This window comes from Cyanistes caeruleus, chromosome 4 (genome assembly GCF_971803275.1).
Source record: "Cyanistes caeruleus chromosome 4, bCyaCae1.hap1.1, whole genome shotgun sequence".
Lineage (NCBI taxonomy): Eukaryota > Metazoa > Chordata > Aves > Passeriformes > Paridae > Cyanistes > Cyanistes caeruleus.
In genome coordinates, this window is record NC_141704.1 from 74,793,133 (window position 1) to 74,816,530 (window position 23,398).

Genomic DNA, 23,398 nt, shown 5'->3' on the forward strand with positions numbered 1-23,398 from the left:
TGTGACAGACCCTGCAGTGGTTCACATCCCTGTGGATCTCGTGGCAAAGAGAAAGCCGTGCTCTGTGTTAGAGATCAACACAGACTTTTGACTCTTCCTGACACCTTTCCAGAGGGGCACAGCCAAAACCACTTGCCCCACTCGCACCCAGCCCAACGAGCTGTGCCAAATGCCAGCCGGTGGCAAGGGCAGTGATACTGCCGAACAGCTACAAGGAGGCCATTGTCCCCTTGGCCACTTCCCCTTCAGCAACTGAGCCGGCTCTTACCCGTCTGGGAGTCACTGAGGGGTGAGCCGGGGCAGGACAGCTTTGCAGCAGGTGGTGCCACCTGTGCTGCCTAATCCCATTGGAACTCCCAGCCACCAACCCTGCAGGCGGGTGCCGTGAGTCAGAGCCGCGGGGCAGGCGAGCTGCAGACTGGCTCCGACTAGAGCGTTTACACACTGGAGCAGTGCCTCTCAGGCTGCCGATGAATGTCAGGATGAGACAGATGCCCGCACTATTAGTCCTTCTCCCGCTGGGAACTGCAGTTGGGATGCTGCTAGTGGGGAAGGAGCTGACGTTTGGGAACACGGAGCTGTGCACGCTCCCCACTGAGTCACCCACAGCAGGGACTCCGTGCCAGCTTCCACACAGAGACTGGGCTTGGAAGGAGGCTTCCTTGGAGAAAGTCCATGCTGCAAACTATTGAGCAAACAGGCACAGAAAACACAAACCCTTTGAAGAAGAAGTACTTTTTAGCAGCATTATCTCTGTGTGTGTCCCGTTCAAACTAATGCTCCAACAGCTTCCTGCATTGCAACCCAATTACTGAAAAATACAGTAGTTAAAAAATAGTTGCCGAAAGGCTTGGACAGCACTGCACTCCTTTGGTGAATTAAAAATAACTGGAAAAGGTGTAGTTACTTAGCAGCTGGTAAGAACTATTAAGAGTCTGGACATCAGTATCTCACACAAATGGCTCTGAAATGGTGCTACAGTCTCCTGCCAGATGCATTGATTCCTCAGGGCCAGAATAAGAAAAGGTGCAGCTTTAAATAAATAGCCATAGAGACATTTAAAAGAGCAGAGTAAAGGAGTGCCTCTGAAGGAATTGGATATAGGAGTCTCTGTGCTGGATATCAGCATTTGTCCCTCTCACTGAACACTATCCAGCTCAGGGAGGTCTGTGTGTCACTTCTGAAGGCTCAACAAAAGATAAGTGAGAGAAGCAAGCTATTCTCACTACTTCACTGAGCAGGAGTCTTCATTCCACTGGGAAAATTTAGATAAGCTTGGAAACTCCTACTCTCATCCAGGAGAAAACAGAAGACTTTAGATGGGTGAGAAAGCTTTTCCACCCTGCCAAGTTTTTAAAAGCTTCCACAAATTTCCTTCATTCATACTGAGTTGAAACAGAGACCTTTTGAAATGGCATGTCAAAAAAGAAAGCCAGGCCCCAGAATAATCAGCAGGTCTGAAATTAGGACTGTCAGCTGGGACATGGGAGACCCAATTCAGCTCACCATGTTTCTAGACTGCTGGGGACTTAAGGTTCCCCAGAAGATCTTGTCTGGGAACCTTGGAGAGAGCTTGTTTTTTCAAACCAATGACTGCTTCCTCAGAGGTGGCTTCTAGTTTCCCAGTGCCCCTGCAAACTACCAAAAAGCTTGGCTGCCAATGGAGCTGCAAGGAGAAGGTGGCTTTTGTACCCATTATCTCTAGGAAATTTGCTTATAAATGAAGTCAGCTCTAAGACCTGGATCCACCTCTGATTCCTGGATTAGAAAAGGGCATTATCAAAAAGAAAAGTTGGTAAAATGTTCTGACCACTTGGAAACAATTTCTGTCTTTAAGACACAGGAGGTTTGAAAGGACTGTCTTTGTTGCTGGTCTTTCAGTTCATGGTATAAAATATTGATGGGTCCAAGAACAGGGGGAATAGCAGAGTCTAAACACAGCAGTGAGAAAATAACAGAAAAAAATATGCAGATTATTTTTTTAATGGGATTTCAGCAAGCAAAGGGAACACAAAAATCAGATGTGTGCATTTTACCCTGTCTCAGGACATTCACCTGCAAGAAGCATTCACAGGAATGCAGATGTCATGTGTGGGGGTTGGTATATTGTTTCCCAGTGGTCTGGAACATCTTCCTATTCCAGGCCACTGCCTATGCCTTTTAACTTCATCATAAATGAAAGCACAGACATTCACCAGGGCCATGTAGGCTCTGAAGGAGGATAGAGGAAATCCTTTGATATTCAAATTATTCAAGAATAAATCAAATAGATTTTGCTAAATTAATGATGACTCATGAATAGAAATGATAAGAGTTAGCTTTTTTGGAGGCTTTTGATAGTAGTAAATCTGATATCACAAAAGAATAAAATTTTTAAAGGGCCTACTTGCTCCCTTAAAACATTACCCTATCAGTGGGTTTGAGGGACATTCACTCTATTTGAGCCTGCCTTTTTTCCATGTCCATTGGTGAGTCCCAGGCTCATTTAGTCCTAATCCATCCCAGCCGCACACATGGCTGAGATGTCTTTTAGATTCCAGCGTCTGGGTTTCAGCATTGCTGCATGACTTTCCCATTAAGGAGTGGGGGTAAGTCCAGCTCATCTGCTGGGAGGGCCTGGTCTTCGCTGGCCACTCCCTGGCAGAGCAGGACAAGCTGTGTCTCACCTTCTTTGGAAAGCCCAGCCATCCTCAGGCACAACAGGGTGAAATAAGGACACTTTGCTTTATCTTTAAATTTCCTTGTTTTCTTGGGCAGCGGCCAGACCCTTTGTTTTTTGAATATAGTTGTTTGTGGTTTAATTTCCTTTGGATTTTTTGGGGGGGGGGGGGGGGGGTTGGGTTGTTTGGGGTTTTTTTAAGTATTATTATAAGAGCAAAAACTCAGCTGCTCCCTGGAATTGTATGAGAAGAGGGACAAGATGCAGCACAAAATGTGGACCAAACTAAATAGTTTTCCCATCAGATCTTACCAGATTGTACAGTAGATCTCACACACCAACTGGGAAGTTACTGGGTGCCACCACTACAGCCTGTCCTTAATGGCATTGATGGTTTAAGCTGTACAAGCAAAAGCCAGAGGAAACAGGCTGTGCTTTGGTTGCCCTTGTTCTGCCAAACTGTTGAGGGCCCAAAACAGGGCATCACCCTGATGACTGCCTGAGCTGCAGCCTCAGGTGTGTCCAGGTGAATCTATGGTCCCTTCTTATCCTCTCTTAAGTCAGTGAGGGTGAGATGTTTCCTTGGAAAAGACCCTGCAAACAGATCATCAGAAATAAATAATGGCAATATCTGTCAAGGAAGCCAGGCTACAGCTACTTCAGTCTTCTCAATGTCTGTCAGTATCTGCAGACAGGGGTCAGAGGATGGACTAGGTTCTTTCTAGAGGTACCAAGAAGTAGGACAAGAGGAACAGGTAGAAACTGGTGTACAGAAGGTTCCACTTGAAGGAAGAACTTCTTCCCTATGCAGAGACTGGGCACTGAGCAGATTGTCCAGAGAGGATGGGGAGTCTCACTCACTGGAGATATTCCAGACTCCTCTGGACACAATCCTGAGCCATATGCTCTGACCCTGCTGGAGCAGGGAGGTGGGACCAGCTGCCCCACTGTGGTGCCTTCCAACCAGACCCATCCTGGGATTCTGTGAAGCCTTGATCACCTTGTTCCACCCTTGCACATTACCTTCTGCACTGTGCCAGCACAACTGTTCATGGGGTCATGCAATGGCGCAGGTCAGGGAATAGATCCTGCTGAATAATAGCCATTTTGTTTTCTGAACTATCTTTAACTTACATCAGTTTCCTCTATCCATTTCCTGTGGAGCGACACAGCTATGTGGGCCCGCAGTGTGACAAGCAGAAAAAAGTGCCCACAAATGCAGGAGCAGATAAAAAGAGCTGCTGACACTGGTTCATGAAGTTTTCATGCTGAATGTTCACCTCAGCCTCAGAAAGAATCTGATTTTAAATAGCACACAGTGGCATATCTGATTAGCAGGTAAAGTCATTGTCATTTACACAAGACAATCATCATAAAACAGTCATTTGCATCTGCAGATGTATAAAAAACACACTTCACTGTCATAACTGTAAAAGTGAGTTGTGTCCTGTTGAGGGTAGATAGTTTTGAAAAAGATTCAAGTGTGACATTCAACAGTCAACTCTGATTATCTCAAGAGAAATGAAACAGAAGTACAAAAAGAAAACCTCTGACAAACTTCATTGCAGCATTCCTCTCAGTTGGTTTTACAAACTGATGGTCCTGCACCACTGGCCTAGAGAAGGCAAAAACTCCCATGGATCTCAAAGAGAAGTGTTACAGAAGTTCAGTTTACAAGAACCATGCCAGAACAATATGAAAATCACTTTTCCCACCACTGAAATGCAGCCACCTCCAGCATGGGATCTGCCAGATTTTTAACAGCTCACAACTTGGGCCAAGAAGACATTTCCTTTCCACAGCTGAGATTACTGTGCAAATAAGACATTATTATACAAAGTAGGAACACTGTGCCCTCTCCATCTGTGCAGATGTGAAACAGAGAGGGAGCCCAGGTTCTTCAGCTATGGGAATGGAAGCTGCTCCATTGACAGGGGGTTGCCCTCTTGTATAAAGGCAAATCACCCTGGCTTTTAGGCTTGAAAAAGTCTGCAGGTTTGTTGTCCCTACTGAACTAAGCCATTGTGCAACCCCTTTCCCACAAGCCTGCTCCTTCTAGGAAGGAAGCCAAGTTGCATTTGGAGGTGTTAAGATCTAAATCCTGAGGGGAAACTTGAGACCAGAGAAGGGGGGAAGACTTTGTGGATGGACAGCATCCAGACAAAAAAAAAAACAAAAAACCACAAAAAAACCCTCAGGTATTGCTGAGGAAGAAAAATCCTGGGTTTGGCAATCCTCCCTGTCTTCTGGATGTCTGTGTCTCCATTAAACACAGCTGCATCGCTGCACCCAGGGCAGCAAATGACTTTTGCTTTTGTTTCCCATTGGTATCAAAATGTCCCTGAGATGGGCCTGTATCCCTGAGGGTCCCATGGTTCTCCAGGAGATGCATTCCCATCACCACCCTCCCGCTGACAGCCCACCAAAGCCAGGCTGCCTACACCTGAGGGATCAGTGGGGCTGCCTGGCAGTGACACAGCAACCCCCCTCTCACTCAGGGAAGATTTCTGCTCCTTCAGCCTTCACCATGCCCCCTCTCAAATGCAGGAACATGGAATTTCTGCTTCCAGTGACATCACACCAAATCCACATGCTAAGATTTCACCAGCAAATAATGTTCAGCCTTCTTTTTTCCTTTCTTTTTTTCTCCTGCTTCTCCTCATCTATCTAAAAGGAGCTTCTGCTCTTTTTTCTGGGAATCAGCGAAGAAATCAAATGCCTTTGAGTTTCAGCAGAGAGCATATCATGAATCACTTTTCCCAAGAGATAAAAGCTCCACCAGACTTATCCAGCATCCAAGCATTTTCTCAATGTACCCATGTGTCTGCCTACACTTGCTGATGTGCATTTCCTGATAAGTGCCAGCAAATAGGCAGATGCTCTTTGGTAGCATAACCCTCTGTGTCTTTATCCTATTTGGTTAGTACAGAAGCCAGATGTATCAGTGTGTTCCTCACTAGAGAAATTTGAAATTGAACCCAATAGATACTGAAAGTGCCTTTTGGTGGAAAAAGCACAGGCTTTTGAAGCCTCCCAGACTGGAAAATCCCCTGGCCATTGGGAGAGCTGCTATGAGCACTGCAAAGTCATCATCCCCTTGCAGGAAATATGCTGTTTTCTTTCCGGGGAGGGGAAAGGGGAAGTGTGTGCTGTGGTCAGGATTAACCCTGACCGTGCTGCTCAGGCTCGACTGAGCTTGGCAGGGCCCTGGGTTGTGCCTGGTGTGGTGCCTCCTAGAGCTGCTTGGGGTGCACTCCCCTCCTGCTCCCCAAAACCCTCTCTTCCCATGGCAATGTGGCATCAGGATGGATAACCTGAATCTCAGAAAGTCTCTGTTTTCAGGGAATGGGGTGGCATATTTCCAAACCAAGCTGTATCTCCATCCCAGCACACATAGGCAGGACAGGGCTGCTCACCTGTTGCTGGTGATTTTAACCAAACCTGCCAAGTTTAACAGCAATCTGGAATAGAGGCAGTGTCTGTCCTGTGTCCCTGCCTTGCAGTCTGGAAGAAAAAAAACGTGATCAGAAAAGCCCAGACCAAGAGGGACAGAGGCTGCCTGCAGCCAGGTTCTGTTCTTATGGTCTCTCAGTGTGAACACAAAGCAGGGGGCAGAAGGCACAGGGCAGTATAGAACATCTGGCTTTGCAGTGCTCTCAGTACAGCTGAATTCTCCTCTGTGCTCAGTGGCATCTTCTTCTGCAGTCAGACTCACTGACAGGGTAAAAGCTGGAAATGAGCCTCTTCTCCAAGTATTTGCTTCCCCACACCTCTGAAGCTTCTTTGTTTTAAACCAAAGGTTCCAAAGAGTGTAAGTTAATATTTGCCCAGCATTTCCACTGTATGAAGTACCCATATAAGGCATCCATATAAGTATGGTAATTAAAAGGTGGCACGATCTTGCCTTGTTTGAACACCATGTAGCTTCTCACTAGGAAGGTGGAAGAAAAAGGTGATTGGGATATTTCTTGATTTCCTAGGGATTTCTCCAGCTTCCCTGACATTTTTAATCTCTTTTATTTCCCCAAGCTATATATATATCTTTCATCCCTTTACATTCTATCTCTCTTTTTTAATTCTTCAGTAACTCATAAATTTATTGGTAAATACTGGGTCAATTGCAAAGCTAACAGGGAAGGTAAAAATTAGATGACTGACTTGTTAATCAACTCCTGGGGTTTAGCTGTACCCCATGGAAAATGGTTGCTTCTTCTTAGAAAGCTGGCAAGTGGAGACCCAATTTCAGTTTTCAGAGATGTCCAATTTCCTTTGTGAGGAAACAGGCAGTAAGAAACCCAGAGAGATGAGTCCTTGCTTGAGTTTAATTACCAAGGAAAGCATACTCCATCCATGGCCTTTCAGGAGGCTGTTTGGTTTTTTCTCATCCCCACAGTACTGACTAAGCTGTGTTTTGTGGGCAGCCTCCCCACACTGGGTTTGTTTTCTTTTGGCAATCCCGATCCTGTTGGCTGACTAGGGAGCCTGGGGCCCTTTATTTGTACTAAAATGGCAGAGGGGGAAGGGAGGGGAAGGAATTTGCATCAATGGTAAATCATGATAAACCCTCCCTGCTACTGCCTGCTATTCTTGCCTGATGCACTATTGTCCTGCAAACCTTTACGGGACAGGGGGGCTGAACCACAAGGAGCCACCAGGCTCCACAAAGACCCAGCTTTGCAAAGCTACCGTCTCTGAGCCCTGTCTGCTCCCACAGGCGGCTAGATTCAATTTTAGCTGAATCCAGGAGATGGCCAGGCAGCTCAGAGGAGCTGGCAAAGCTGCAAGCATGAAACAGCCTCAAACATTTTTGCTTCAGAACTCTGAACCAGCTGGTTTGGTCTTAACTTTGAGTCCATTCACCAGAGCTCAGTGCCCAGCAGAATCAGGCCTATCTTTTCAAAAGCAGTGTGTTACGCCAGCATTTCATGGTCAGCGTATACAGAGAAAAAAAAGGGAAATCCTGCAGTGGGGTGAAATGTAAAGAGAAGCTATTACCAAAATATGTAGTAATGTGGGGTTTTTGCCGGGGGAGGGTGTGTGTTGATTTTTGTTTTAAACGTTGAAGAAATAAACTGAGCAAACTGTTTACCACATGAAACAAAGCCGGACTGGGATATTTTCAGGCCACTAAACTTGGATTTCAGACAGCCAACTTGGATTGACATACTGGATGAGCTACAGCCGATTGGCATGGAGAAGGGAGAAAAATATGCATCTGTCCTGGTGCCAACTTAGGCTAGGCTGCCGTTTTGTTTGGTGTCTAGAGAGCTGGTTTTCGTAATTAAACCGGCCTTCAAACCCTTTTTAAATAAAGCTGAAGAAAAGAGGAACTGAAAGAGATTCCTCTCGAACGTATGCACACTGCTCTAGCAACTCCTGCAGTGGTTTCTGTGCAGTCCCTGAAAATGTTTCTTCTTTATTTTCTTTTTTCTTTTCTTTTTTTCAATACTTCCCTAGAAATACACACACACAGCATGCAATGCATGGCAGGACAGGGACAGAGAGGAGCTGTCACCCTGGTCTGACCCAGGGAAATACATCCATCCACTCTACCTCAGGGAATTTCATCCCCAAAATCACAGGGCCTCCCCTGATTGTTTAGAAGCAGCAGCAGCAGGTCACTGTACCTGTACACAAAACCATTACAGCCAGGCCAGCTGAAAGGAGTACAAGACACTCTGTTCTGTACCAGGAAAGGGCTGGGGGGGGGGGGGGGGGGGGGAGTGGCTTGTTTGGGTTTTTTCCCTTTGTTTTTTTGTTCCTCCCCACACCCTGCCTAGCCACTTCGATTATACTCGCCTAGTGGACTATGACTCAAATCCTAAACATTATTCCTGTTACAGAGGACACAGCTCTGGGGTGGGGGAGGATTGAGTCACATTCAGAATTTAGTCAAGCAAATAAAAATGTCATTTTCAATCCTGAACAACATGGGAAAACTATAGCCAGTTCATAAAGCCTGAGTGGAAATGCTAGGCAAGGAACTTGTGCCTGGGTCCATCGACATGGGTGGGAGGTTTGGCATCCCCAGCAATCACTCAAGGTGTCCCAGACCCCTCTCCCAGCCTATAAGATGTGGCAAAGGGGCAGAAGTTTTTGCCTCTTTAAAAAGTGTGCAAATCTAGTGTAATTGCACACTTTGTCATGCCATGTTATTGATTTAAGTCACAGATGCTTGGGATTCAGGTTTTTATTTGCCCTTGTTGCTGAGCTGATTTAAAATCAAAAGGCAATTATGAATGGAACAGTGGAGTGGGGAGAGTTCCATTATCTTTATCAATTTTCTTCCTTTTTAATAAAAACCCGAAACTAACTTTTTTTTTAATTCCTTAGAAAATGGCTTGATTAAAATATACACACTTTTAGCAAAGATTTTTAAACAAATCAAAGGCTGGAAATTTAGGGTGTTGACTGCTTTAAAAAGGAAAGAGGAAAATTCTGAATACTTTTTATATCACTAAAAAGAAATCATTAGGCAGTATAATTCAGTCAAAACCATTTACAGAAACATTTTTCAACCCATTATTTTATTTTTTTTATTTATTATTTATTATTTTATTTTATTGCCTATCCATAGCTGTGTGATTTACCATTTCAAATGACAAGCCTGTATGAAAAAAGTTGTGCAGCAAAACAAAATCTCATTAAGTCCCTTGCATAGACATTCTTTGCAAAGATGTAGGAAATGGTTTTGTGAAAATTGCCAGCTGAATTTCTCCTCCCAGGATTTTGGTCACAAGGAACGCAGGTGGAATCTCTGAGAATGAAGCACAGCTAAAACCAGTTTTGAGTGTCAGCATTCACAGCAATCTGCAGAACTCCATGCTCAGCTCCAAGAGCTGGAATTTGCTTAGTGTGGTTTCCAAAACTCCCTGCCATGCCCAACAGAAGGGGCCACTGGGAACTGGCTTTCACCACAAAAAAAATCTGAACTTCCCAGCAAACCACCTTACTCTGGGAGGGGCAGACATTGAGAAGGACTTGCCCCCTTGCTTTCAGAAATTTTGCGCCTCTGCTTTCTCAGTGCAGTGTGATTTTCCTACTGGCTTGCTTCCACCTCGGGATTTTTTTCACTTCCCACTCACAGTGATCTCCTGCCAAAGCCTAGTTCCTATCTCAACAATGTGGACTTCCTCAGCTGCAGCAAAATGGCAGGACCCAGTGACAGATGACAGGAACATTTGTCTTGAGGAGGATGACAGGGCAGCTATGGCTGAGGAGCTTTATAAAGATAATAACTTGCCAAATTGCTGGCAACGCTTCAAGTAAGCATTGCCTGTTGTCAGATCTGAGCTATTCTGATATCTCCTGAAGAGGGGAGGGCTGCAGCCTCACCAAGGACATCACTTCTGTAGGACCACAGCCTTTAAGTCATGGGGTTTGAATGTTGGCACTGCCAGTATTTTGTCAGGAACATATTTAGGGTGGGTTGTGCCAGGTGGTGGTTCAGAAGCTGAGTTCACAAAGCAGCTGCAGGGACAGACACCATCTAGCACCAGCTTCCAGCACTGGAGGGACAAGGGCCAGGACTAAGGTCTGTGGGGAACAGACAGGAGGGCATGGGGCTCTCTGCAGTGACAAGGAGCTTCCTTCAGAGCTAGCCCAGGTGTTACAGCAGCTCTGCAAAGTCATGAGCAAGCACCAGCCCCCATCCAGTGTTTCATTAAAGATGTGCATTGCCAGGACAGCATTTGTTTCGTGCTTCTGGGAACTGAGCTGCTCTCCTGACTACTTGTGGAATGGTTAGAGGGAAGGAAGAAAGGTAGTGAAAAGATAGTGGGATGTCCCCAGACATCTTTTTCAATCTGGGGGATTTATCAGCATTCAAAACCACTTTGGTCACCTTAGAGAAGTGATACACTCTGCAAGTCTGTGAGAAGGGTGAATAGGAACTGTAAAATTACTCAGATCAGATGGCAAGGCAGTGTGTGAAGGTGGAAATGGCCTTACAGCATCATCTCAGTCAAAGCCTAAGTTGACATTGAGGAAGATTTGCCAAAATCCTTGTGTTTGTGCTCCCAGAGACATCGTGTTTCTCCCTGTTCAGCACAGAGCCCTCCCCAGCACAGCTTGACCTCATGACTGTCTGGGAGCTCTGAAAGATTTTCAGCCAACCTTCCAAAAGCAGGTTTCCTTTCAAGCTTTTGTCTGCTTTTCTCTGAGTGCCATTCAGTGTGGAAGCCCAGCTCCTTGCCCAGCCCACAAAATGTCAAACCACAGACCCTGGGGTGGCTGCATTTGTCCCTTGCTGCTGGGAGACCAGAGCTGTGCTGAGCCCCTGCAGCTGTCCCCTGGCCACTGTCACTCAATCAGCCCCTTGTCACTGGCCAGGGGAGAGGGTGGGAGGTGGGAACAGAGAGAAGAAGAGAAAGACAGGAGAAAAAACCCATATCCAGTCATTGGTGCTAGGGAAAAGCTGGCTTCCTTCAGACTCTGCCCAAAAAAATCTATGAGAATAAACACCTGGAATGTGTTCATGCTGAGCACAGCAAAAATTGATGGACTTTTTTACATCTAAGAATTAGATATTAAGGTTTTTTCACAGGAAATAGATCAGTGCATGCTTTTTATGAATGGCAGGGTGTGCAAATAGTCTGTGTGCACAATAGCTGCCTGCATTGAACACACCACGGAGCATTTTTCTCACAGAAAGACCAGTTTATGCATAAAATAGCCCAGAGATAACACATTTCACATAGTAAGGACCATTATGATCCCTCAGCAGTACTTTGGCTGTCACACTTGAAAATACCAGGCATCTCACAATCAGCAACACCTCTTGGCACTGAAAAGTCCTGAACCCAAGCAAAATTCTTTTTTTGATGATCAGTTGGACAGCCATAAACTTGTGGGAACTGTTCTGATGTCTTGCCAGGAACAGATAGTTTTTCTTTACTTGTTGATCTCTTTGATATTGTATTGGGGTATCAAGAACTTTTTTCCTCTGGAGGGCTTTGAGAAAAACAGGTCTTGTTTTTGGACTTTCACAATGCATCCTGCAGGGATTAAAATAAAAGTTGTTTATAATCTATTGCTTCCTGCATTGAAGTGGTTCACAGAGCCTGCCAGAAAACACTGTAATTCGTTGCTATTGCCACTGTGGAGTTTTTACATAGTAATTTCACCTAAGGCCAGGCTGCAGAATCAATAGCCATGGTTAATGGCAAATTATTGACAGTTATCTCAGGATTAACTCATTCCTGTATACAGGCCTAGTTCACCCTAGCAACACTTAAGACATCATGATTCTTGTCCAAAAGAGTGTTTTGCTGCCCTGATTATCATCAAGTTCTTGCTTTTCCTGTATACACAACCCCCAAGAACTAGAACTACTCTATTTCAGAAATCTGGTGTAAATCAGCTGATGGTACCAGACAGCAGACTTGTTTGCAGGCTCAATAGTCCATTATCTGAAAGGATAACAAGAATAATCCAAACCCAGTGGAATCAGCAATATGAAATCAACTTTTCTATCACCAAAAAAAAAGAAGCAATTCACAGCATATCAGTGTGGATGCACCAGAGGCTTTGAACTTAAATAAATAATAACAACTATATATTGTTATTAAAATATATTATAATATATTAAAAATATATTTTTTTATTATTAAAAATCCCCCATTTTTCCCAAAATATCAGTATGTCCACCATAATCTTTCCTTTTCCTGTGAACAAGTAGTCCGGGTTATCAATTTTGGATGGTGTGAACCATAACGCTTAAAAACCTTAAATGACTGCTCACATCTGTATTACTTCCCCTCACTTGAAAGGGCCAGAAATACAAATTAATTAATCCACAGGATGAGCTTGATGCAGAAAAATGTTGTTTACTTTGGTGTGTTGTGAACAGTTCATGGCTACCCACTGCTTTGAAAAAAAAAAAAAATGCAAAAGCCATATGACACCAGAGAAAAAAAAATTCAAGACCTTTTAGCAACTACTGGAATTATCCTGATGAACCCAAGCCTTGCCAAAGGCAAGGTAAACAAACTGACCCTATGACTTCCACATATCTTTGTGTTGAATGGAAGTGGAGGATCACTGGCGTCAGGAGCTTCAACAAGAAAACTGAGGCTCTGTTTGCTCACACAACAGTTCTCTTCAAAAGGGAATGAAGAAATAAAATGGCATTAAGTAATCAGTACAGTGAGGGCATTTCCATTTCAATCTACAAATCTGCATGAATTGCTTTGACTTTGTAGCAGAGTTTTTCTGGGCCTGGCATTCTTGAATTTTAGCCTCCAAAGTCTGAAGCACTTTATGGCATGGTTGTGCCAACCTTTTTGGGCTGCATTAGGCAGTGAGCTCTTCTGTGAAGCCACATCCCACAAACGTGAGGATTGTACTTGAGGTATTTGCCAAATTATTGTTGGATACTTGCCTTTGTCCCTTGATCTGTCTGCAAAAGCAAACTATTTGTTGCGTCCTCCCTTCCAGCTGTTCCTGCTGTTTGCCTTCATGCATCTCTCTGGACGTGAGCAGTAGGTAGCTGGAGAACACTTCAGCCCTGCCATGTAACCTTGACAAAACAGTGTTCAGCAGCTCAACCAGGCTAAGACGTGGCAGAGCAGAGACACTTGGCCTGGGTTTCACCAGCTGTGGACACCCCAGTGCTGGCTCACTCTGGACCACAACAGCACTCCCAAAACTGGACCATAGGACTGCATCAGGCGGCATCTTTGTGTTCATCAGCTGTGACTCCAAAAGTTTGGGAAGTCCCAGGACTTCAGTGGGATAAGACATAAGTTCAGAAGGGGCTGCCATTATGCTCAGGAATTTGGTTATCCTGGAACAGCGATGGTTGGTGGTTAAATTGTCCGGTGCTGGCAAACTGCCCCCTCTTGTGTAGTGAGGATGACCTGTTAGGCAGCTATTGCTATGGTTTATTGGCAGGGTGTGTGGCGGAATCAAAAGCAGGAATAGAAAGAATGGCCTTCCCAAAGAGTACTGGAGCAGCTGACAGCACTGGTGTGCCCAACATTTGTCTTCCACCAGCTCACAATGTCTGAAACAGATATGACAATACTGGATCATTATTACAGGCATAACCCAAACCCCAGTAGAGAGAAACATTCATAATGCAAGGTTCTCTGGTAAAGCAGGGGATTTCAGAGTGTTCTGGCATCTATTCACTCCTGCAGGAGGAGATTTATCTCTCCTCTGAGCTGTGACTGCATCTGTTGCTGGTATATAGCTGTCCTGATTCCTGGAGCTACATTCTGAAGAAGTCAGATTTAACTGCACCCTGAAGAGAGGTGGGAATTGTAGCCCTGTAAATGAATAAATGCAAACCCTACAGACTGCAACATGGCTATGGGCTGCACATTCAGCCAGCTGAAAAGACCATACTCCACTCTACTGCCTCATCTGGACCCACCCTGCCTTTTGTGTACAAAATATTTCAACATGTGCTATTTTGCCATGGACAAATATTCTTGTTTTTCTCCTGCTTGTGTTTTTGTTGCACTCCTTGCATTGGTTTTCCACTATTAGTGCCCCTTAGTCACACTGGAGTTAGCCAGGTTTCTGCTCTGTAGTTTTCCTAGTCTACCCCTAGGGTTTGTGGGGAGCAGAGCAGGGAGAAGTACAGCCTTCATAAATCAGGAGGCTGAATGAGCTTTCACAAGGTAAAAGCATTGTATAAAATAGGTATTTTAGGCCATGATATGTAGGGGTTTTTTGAATAGGTTGGAGTTACTTTCAGGAATGAATCTTCCCATTGTATATAAAGACCATCTAACTGCTGAGAAAAGAGGGCTTTTTGAAAGATGCATTTCATCATATAATATTTACATTTGCTTTACATTGTTATGGCCTTACTGACTATGTAGAAGCCAAGAGTTTTGAATAGTTCTGGTTTTCTTCTTTTTTTGAAAGCTAAAGAGATCCTGTCAGATTTGGAAGGACCAGGAGTTGACCTATTGTCTCTATTTGCCAAGTCGGTGTTAATTCCTTGCGCAGGATATTTTCATAAATGAATGCCTCTGTAAAGTTGGTTTGAGAGAAAAAGGAAAAAAACAAAATGAAAATAGAAGTGGCTGGAGCCCAGCACCTGGCAGTACAAACACATGCAGCTCAACAGAGGGTGATCAGCCCCTTGGGAAAAACCTCTGGGCACTCCAAGGCAATGAGTAACCCCTGCCTCAGCCATGCCCTGGCAGCCACAAGACATGAGTCAGCCCCTCTCTGCCAAATTATAAGGGGGAGATTGGTTTAAGTGTTCTTTGGCTTTAATAACACATGTGGGGTTTTCTTTATTTGCTTTCCTTTCTGATGTTTGGACCCTTGACTCTGCATTCTGCTCATGGTTTCCCGTTTCTCTCAAAATTACTTTTTCTTTCTTTTGTTAACTGAAAGCTGAGGTTCTCATCTAATCACTTTACTCCAGGAGCTGGGGCTTTTCAAGCAATAAATATCACAAGCCTGGCAAGGAGCTCTGAGAGCTTGTATTGGTGATTGCTGCAATAACCACCTTGGATGTTTATGCAGTGTAGAAAATAGTGAAAAAACAAGCTTCAGTTTCAAGATATAAATCTTCCCCATTGTGAGAAACAGCTTCAGAGAGCTGTTTGTTTTAATTAATAGTTGCAGAACGGTGAATAATTGGGATAATATAACTGGCCCAAACCTTCACCTAAATCTTTGAGGAAAAATATAAAAAACAAAACCAGACATTAAGAACTTCTTTTAAAACACAAAATTTGCAGCTACCTTGTGGCAAAACATCTTCAAGCAAGAACTTATAGCTAGAGTCCTGAACTAAGTTTTAATGAAGTTTCCTGATTTTAAATATGGCTGTTCATTTAAAAACATATTGATGTATATAGATTTAGGAAATCTAACTTAAGGCTTCATTTTGAAAAAGTATATCTTGGCCTCTTTTGTAAATGTATTTTTATATTCATATATATATGTAAAATTAGAGAGGAGTATGTTTTTCTAAAATTCCTGGCTTCAGGCCTTGACTTGGAAGTGAAAAGAATATGTGTAGAGGTATATGAAAAATAAATCTTTGCATTCCTCCAGCACCTTTCACCTGAGCATCTCAAAGCACTTTACACCAAGGAAGAATTATGCCACTTTAGCCCTGCTCAACCCTAGAGGAATCTGCAGCATGGAGTGGTCTGCTGACTTGTCCCATGTTGTCACAGTTTTCTGACCTGACCCAAGCTAAGGAAGGCAGTCAGTCTCCTCCTCTGTCCCTCCTTCCCCATCACCTTCCTCCTGCTCTCACACTCACTGCCAAAATCCAGTATGGCAGCCCTATGGGCTGCTGATCTCCTGCTACTGCCCTCAGCACCTTCATTTCCCCACATATTTCTTGCATCCCATCTCCCTACACATTTTGGAAAATGCAGCCCTGACCCCAAAGAGTTTACAGGATAAATAAACACAATTTTGTGTGTGGATGAGAGAGACGCAAAGAAAAGCATTGTCTTGTCAACACCCCCTAATCTCTCTGCTTACATGCTTTATGTCATTTCTTCATTCTTTATCTGTTTTGTTTATTTAGAATATACACTCTTCAGGCTGGGGATGCTGCCTCCTTCTCCTGCATTTTCCACAGTGCAGCCCCAGAGCTGGTTGGAGCCCTGCACTGCTACCACAGTACAAACAATAATAAATAAAATCAGCACTGTGAAGAGATTATAGTTAGAGCTGTGCAAAACTCAGCAGTTTTGGTCTGCATGGGTTCCTCCCTGCTGAGTCTATATTGTGTTTTGGATTTGTATGCAAAAAACCCAAAGCAAAACTTCCAAAGTGCCAAGTGTTGCCAGGTCTAGGCTCAAAACCATGCACATATCAAGGTGCACATACCAAGGTGTTTTAGGAGGTTCCTCCTTGAAATTAAAAATCTGCTCAATCCAGGTTTACTGAAAGAGTCCTGAACCTTTGCAGACTTTGGGGGCCAGCAAAGTTTTTGGTTTCATAAAAAAAGCCTCATCTCAAAAAGCCTCCCTTATCTCTATCTAATGTACCAAGTGCCACACCATGCTGCCCTGTGGCTAATAAGAGGATTTAATCTTCCCCAGCTGCCCAAGCAGATCCACTCCTGAACACCACATCTGGCTTTCAAAGAGTGTTTCAGATTGCCACATTCACTGGCCATGCCTGAGTGATGTGGGTAAACAGAGCTATGTCCAAAAACCTGCTCTGACCCAGGGTAGACGCTGGAACCACCATGAGCTGAGTAATCCCCACGAGTCCCTAGGGAGGGCCCTGGGAAACTCTGAGTAGGGCTGGGGAAGGCACAGCATTTTGACTGGCACCACAGATGTGCAGACCTTTACTATCACCCCCTTGTGCACACAGGTCCTGCTCCCCTCTGCCTCTCTGGCCAGGGCTGGGAATGCAGGTGGAGGCCCAAAACAGCAGTGATGTCTCTGCAGCCAAACAGCCCAAGGATGGTTAGTGGGACAACTATTACTTTCCTCTTCTCTCTGATTTTGTGGCACTTCCCAACAAGTCACAGGTTGCTGAACTGAAGCTGGCAGGAGCTCTTCCATCAAAAAATCCCTTTCCAGGCAAAATTTGCAGGATCTGCTGCACTACAAGGAACCATACTGAGTTTGACGAATTTTTCAGGGATAATAAGGAAAAACAAACAAAGATTTTAATGGAGGCTTTTCAGTATTTTCAAAATTAAAGGGGAGGGGATCATGTATTTCACAGTAATTTTTGTCTTCTGCAGATTATTAGCAAATAAAAAGGGAGAAGAATTAGACTGCATGGCAAAGAAACTATTTGCTTGTACCCAGGCTTGGCACAGTCTGGGAGCTTGGAGAATTATTTCTTAATCTTTTTGTAGGACAGAAAATCCACATCCTTTTTAACAGTAATTAAAATCTTAGCTCAAAAAAAAAAGCAGTTGTGTGCCTTACCATGGACATTTCAGCTGACTGTGTTAAAGGTAAGGGGAAGAAGGGGGAGGAACCCCATTTTTTTTTTATGGGGTGCACTGTGCCTCAGCTGGAGCACAGCATAAAACCCTCTTCCTGGGGCTTTTGCTTTTTCCCTCTGCTCCTGTGTAACCTGCAAGCAGTAAAATGGTCACTTCAGCATGGAGGAGAAGGCATCTATGGCCCTGGGATCTAGACTGGGGGCAGCTCCAGCCAATAACCCAGCTATTTTTAAATATAGCTTAGACATATAGATTATATTGATCCAGTAGATCAAAGTCACAGTTCATGGTGAATAAAAGTAAATCAAAGGTTGGACACAATGATCTTGAAGGTCTTTTCCCACCTCAAAGATCCATACAATTCTATTCTAAGTATATGTAGCTACTTACTTATTGTAAGCAATTAAATCTGTGACGTTCTCAGTAGTCACAGGTGTTACCTATTTTATTAATGAATTTTAGCTTATTCCTCTTTTATTAATGGATTTTGGCTTTCTGACCTGAAAAATACATGTTTTCCCTCATGGCAGAAAGTTGCGTAAAGATCTCCATGGCTTCCCAGTTCTACCTCTAGAACCTCAATAAAGCCAGTAACCCAAAATCTTAATTAAACTGCAGCACTAGTTTAAATTGTCCTACTAAATGCTGAGACAGTGAAATCTCACCAGGCCATTCTCATATTCCTACACCTCCATGTTAACACACGTCCCTTTGTATTATTGCTGTACTTTTTCTCTGCAATGATATGGGAAAAAAGAAGAAACATGGAGGAGAATAATCATAGATAGATAGATATAGACAGAATGTAATTGTCTCCCTTAGCAGTATTGCTTGCAGGATAAGGCTAAAGAGCTGTAAATGACAGCAGGCACAGCTGAATTTTTTTCCCCCCTTAATTAACAGCACAGTGCCTTGCAAAATAAAATTGAGGCAGGTTTCTGCTGACTCAGCAAGTGTCTCATGAGGAAGAAATCTATTTGGCAATTACTGCTTTGTGTCTCCAACCCTGTCTCCTGTTGTTTGTGTAAGACAACGGTGCTTTTGCCACAGGCTTCTTCACACAGCTGTCCTGTCACTGCCAGCTTTCATAGGTAATCCATCCAGCTCAGCAAAGTTCAAATAAGACACCTCCCTTTCTTTGCTTTAATTAATGCTTTATTTGAGTCTCCCCTTGGGATGTAGCCATGCTGATTTTTCAAATTCTCACTTATTTTTCAAGCACAAAAGAAATGGAAAATGGCCACTGCTGAGATTCTGGATTTGGGAAATCTGTTTTTCTCAGTCTTCTGTTCTCAGTCAGTGTTTTAAAAGGCCATGAACATCTCTTTAGCTACAGAACATATTATGCAATAAATTCTCTAGCTTGGGAAGGAGAAAAAGACAAATCCAGCCAAATTCATTGTCCCTGCAACCTCTTCTGCTGTTCTGCACACACAGTACTGCAGCTATAGCCCATCCATGAACTGGTTTTTTTACTGTCACACCCCACACATTGCTCAGGCCCTTCCAGGTGCTGAGTAATCCCAGATCAAGTCCTGAACTGTTGCTTGCTGTGTTGTTGTTTTTCCTGCACCGTTGATGCCTGTGGTTTTGCTGGTCTGGGATCAAATGCTGTGGCTTGGTGTGACTGCAGACAGATATACACCTGTCGCCCTGAAAACTCAGCTTCTGAGCTTGCTAACATAGTTTTCTAAAGACTTTCCCAGGACAGTAACTGTAAACATAGATATGTGTACATTCTTTCTGTTACATGTCTTGTGATGGGCATCTCTCATGGCTAGTGCAGTGAGAAAGTGTTATCCTGACCATCCAATCCCTGGCCGTGGTCAGAAGCCTATAAATCCTGGGAGGAAAAATAAACTTTCTCTTTCTTTCACCACACCTCGACCTGTGTCCGCGTGATCTATTCATCTTCATCTTCAGACACCCTCAGCACCAAGTCACTATGGCCACAAATCTGGATAAGTCAGTCCAGAGTCTACCCACTTGCCATGACTTTTTTAAGAACTCATTAAAAATATGTATGGCAGTGCTGTTAATCAGGCCTGGAATACACCAGCAAGCCAGTAAAATCCATCAAATGACAGATAAGCCAGACAGGCTAAAACCAAAGGGCTCAGCAAAGCACGTTTGAGTCAGTCAGAAACAAGAATTGCTACACCCTCAATCAGCACTGCCTGATAATATTTCACTTGCTTTGGGTTTCTATGTTTTAATGAGGAAACAATGGTGTTTTGTAATCCTGGCTATTTAAATACGTAACACCACTCTGTGCTTCTGCAGCTTCTCCCTCCAATCACCTTGTGAGCGTTGTGCAAAGTCCTGTAGTACCTTCAGAGGCTGTGGGAGTTTCAGTGACTGTGTTGGCAACCCCAGGGACTTGTCCCATGCTGAGCAGAGAAGGAATGAGGACAGAAGCTTTCATTTAACCTGTTCAATAGTTCATGGTACAAAGGCTCAGCTCTCACTTCCCTCATGAGTCAGCTTCTCCCAAGCTTCCTGCACTGCTTTCACTGAAACAGGACACAGCAAAATAAGGGCCCAGGACAGGCTCCCCAGTGCCCAGGGCACATTGTGAGCTTGGTTTTTCTGACAGCAGCACTAATCTGCACACAGACCAACCCTTAGTCTGGCTCCAGAGTTTGGCTAAAATGGTGTAAGATGAAAAGAGAGACACAGACAGTGGCTTCCCAGTGACACCCTCTGATCTCCAGACAATCATCCTATTGCTTCCTGATCACTTTTTTCCTCCTGGCATGAGCAGCATGCCACACTTCCAACCTTGTTCTGCTGTGTCCATGTCAATCCTCAAAGAGCCAACACTAGAAAAGGCAAAGTATCACCACCATCTTCTCTCACCCTGTCCTCTGTGAACCAGGACTGATCGTCTTTTTCCAACACAACTTTGTTCCTTCCTATAGCAAACATTTCAGCCCCCATATTAGATTACTCTTACCTTTTTGTTGGTCTGTGTCTTCTGTTTTGTTCCAAGACTGAAACCTATCCAATTTCAAGTGGTTTCATGTCAGAAAGACAGGAAATGACAGATTATGTGATCCACGAGGTTAACAAATAAGGCTCATACAGGAAGTGACTTGTTCTCAATGCATGAATGTAGGCCTGGGGTGTAGACTGGATCTTGGTTTTTCTGAGCTCCTGGTCAACTCATACAAGAACTGCCTGGAACTTTTCCAGTCTGTCTTGCTATTTAAATCTCCATGCCTGTGATCCTCCCAATAACAACACTCCCTCTCTCCCTCTCGGTTTGCCTTTCTCACTAACTTATAAGTAAAGATGGACTGTTAATTGCAAGCAGGGATTTGTGCGTGTGTGTGTGTGTGTGTGTGTGTGTGTGTGTGAATGGAGGGCAATTGTGTATCAACACCTGTGATAAAGAGTATGAAAGTTACCTTGGCACTCTCCATCCATCATGTCTGTCAGGTCAGCAGGGCTGGAGTAAGAGAATTCTCCCACCACTGGCTTCAGTATCATCAAGTTAATTCTTGCAACTTAGCTGAAAAGAGACAGTCTAAAGTGACCTCCCCCTTGCAGAAACTGGGGAACCCTATCTAGCCATGAGGCTGTTGTGGTTAGATGTCATTCTCACAGAGGGGATTTATTTGAGCTCAAACAAGTCAAAGTGAAGGCAAAGCAATCAGAACATAGAAGGCTTGATACCATCTATTCAAAGAGATGAGATGCAAACACCAAGTTCATCATGCCCATCTAAAATGCTGAGTTATCACACCCATCTAGTGAGGCTTAAGGTCATTCCTTTCTCACTGCTCCTTTGGCACCATTTGAATACTCAGTGCTGCTTTTTCTTTTTATTGTTCCTCTATGTCCACTATTGTTTAGAGATTTAAAAATTAAATTAATCAGCGTCTTGCAGCATAAGTTACAGGGTGGCTTTATTGTGAAATTGCAGTGTGACTCATAGAGGCTGCAGATCCACCTTTGAGGCCGGCCTGGCTCTGTTATTTTTGCCTGTTGTTTGTCTCCACGCTAGTGTTGCAGCAGGACCTGTAGCCATACAATGCAACGAGCTGAGAAATGGCAGTGCGTCATCCCGGGTGTGGCTGAGGAGCCATGTCACAAAGAGAGATGGCAAGATTACAGGGAGGAGGGTGAGGAACAAAATGTCCTGCAACAACAAAAATATCCATTTATGTGTCAGGAGACAGACAGTTCTGCAAAGTCTCATTCACCTGCTGGGGGGAACAAATTCCAAATGTCAGAAATCACTGGCTGCAGACACAAAGACAGATTAGGTGCATGTGCAAAGAGCTAAAATGGGACAACATTTCACAAGAGTCCAGCTCAGCTGGAGGCCAAGTGCTGCTGCCGTGGAATGGCAGCTGTGGGAAGTTACCCTTGTGTCCACTCAAAGAGTGCCACCACTTGAATCTCTAGAGCCAGAAACAAGTACTTCTGGGAGCAGTAGAAATTATGCTGCCTGGTTTCCCATGACTTTCTATTTTGTGGTTGATTATCCAAGGCTAATAAGGAGCAAGAGCTGAATAAAGCTTTTCCTGTGGTCAGGGCATCCTGTGTGGATTCTCTGGGGTCTAATAATACAGTTCACCTTCCTCTTCTGCCCTTCCTTCAACAAAGCACTAATTTGGATGTCTGTCTTCTGCACAAGTGCCAAACTTTCAGAAATCTGTATGAACTTTTAATCTGTAAGGACTCTTTGGCAAATGTGTCTGAAGTTGGCCAGCTTAATCCAAAACTGCCGTAGCAATATACACACAGATAAATCATCAACCAAACCTCATTTGTTTAGGAAGGAAGGATTCATTTTTAAAAAATAAATCACACCTCCCCCAAAGCAGTAGTACATAATCTGTGTGCTGACCAGGCCTACTTTAGAAAGCCAAGGCTCAACTTGTGATAGTTGCTTAGCAATTAAGCAAATGGCATCTTACACCAGAAACAGCAGCCACAGACACAGGTCTTACTGGGGAGTTTCATCAGTGCAACTGTGGGCATGGGAAATACAAAATAAAATGCTCAGTGAGAGGGTAGCAGCAGGAAATACCCCAGGAGCACAGGGAGGAGGGATAGACTTTGTGCTTTCATTTAAACAGGAAAGGTAGATGGAAACCAAAATAAATGAAGCTATATTTAAAATAAAGATTACCATACCCTAGGCTGACAGAGATTTTAACATCTGACCAAGGAATGGGTGGGGATGTTTGGAGTAAAGGAAGGGAGGTCTGGAAATCTGTGGCATTATCTAGATAAGTTTCATGGAATGAAAATAAACAGCCAATATCTGCTAGGGGATACACAGAATAAGTCAAACAAGACAAGCTGGTGGTTTATATATTTTTTTTGGTGTTTGTGAAGAATTGGATCTGCCGTGGCAGTGGAGCTTATTTAGGTTCTACTCATGTACCTGTTTGCCTGAGCTTTGAGGTTACTGGCAAGAGCTCCTGGTCTGGAGCTGGTGTTTCTATGCTGTTTGCACCTTCAGCAGAACCCAGCAAGGGGAGCACAGCTCAGTGCTGAGGGCCAGGAGGTGCTGGCAGTTGGCTATGGGACACTGATGTCCCACTGTGAGGTGTTCCCCTGTGTCTGTGCCACCTGGTAGCACTGCTTTTTTTCTACAGCATTGTTGTAGAATTGAGGCCAAGTCCAACTCCGTTGCAACTCATCCCAAAAACCAGCCAGTTAATGGGACCCTGTTCATCAAAGCCCTCCTGTTAAAGAGATACAGGATGCTAGTTCTCTGCTAATATAAATGCCAAAGTTTTTTCAAGAAGGATGTCATGATAGATGGCAATTATTACTCCTCAGAGACTTCAAAAATGGTAGTGTAGATATATCTCTGG

The 23,398-nt window shown here is 44.0% G+C and overlaps 1 long non-coding RNA gene across 1 annotated transcript; it reads right to left on the reverse strand.

Moving 5' to 3' along the window:
- Nucleotides 1-9,184: 9,184 nt before the first annotated feature.
- Nucleotides 9,185-20,646, reverse strand: LOC147653773 (uncharacterized). The gene is made up of 3 exons (XR_015285764.1): nt 20,518-20,646; nt 13,041-13,664; nt 9,185-11,655 (listed from the first exon to the last, which is right to left on the reverse strand). It is a non-coding gene; the product is annotated as an uncharacterized LOC147653773 (long non-coding RNA).
- Nucleotides 20,647-23,398: the final 2,752 nt, after the last annotated feature.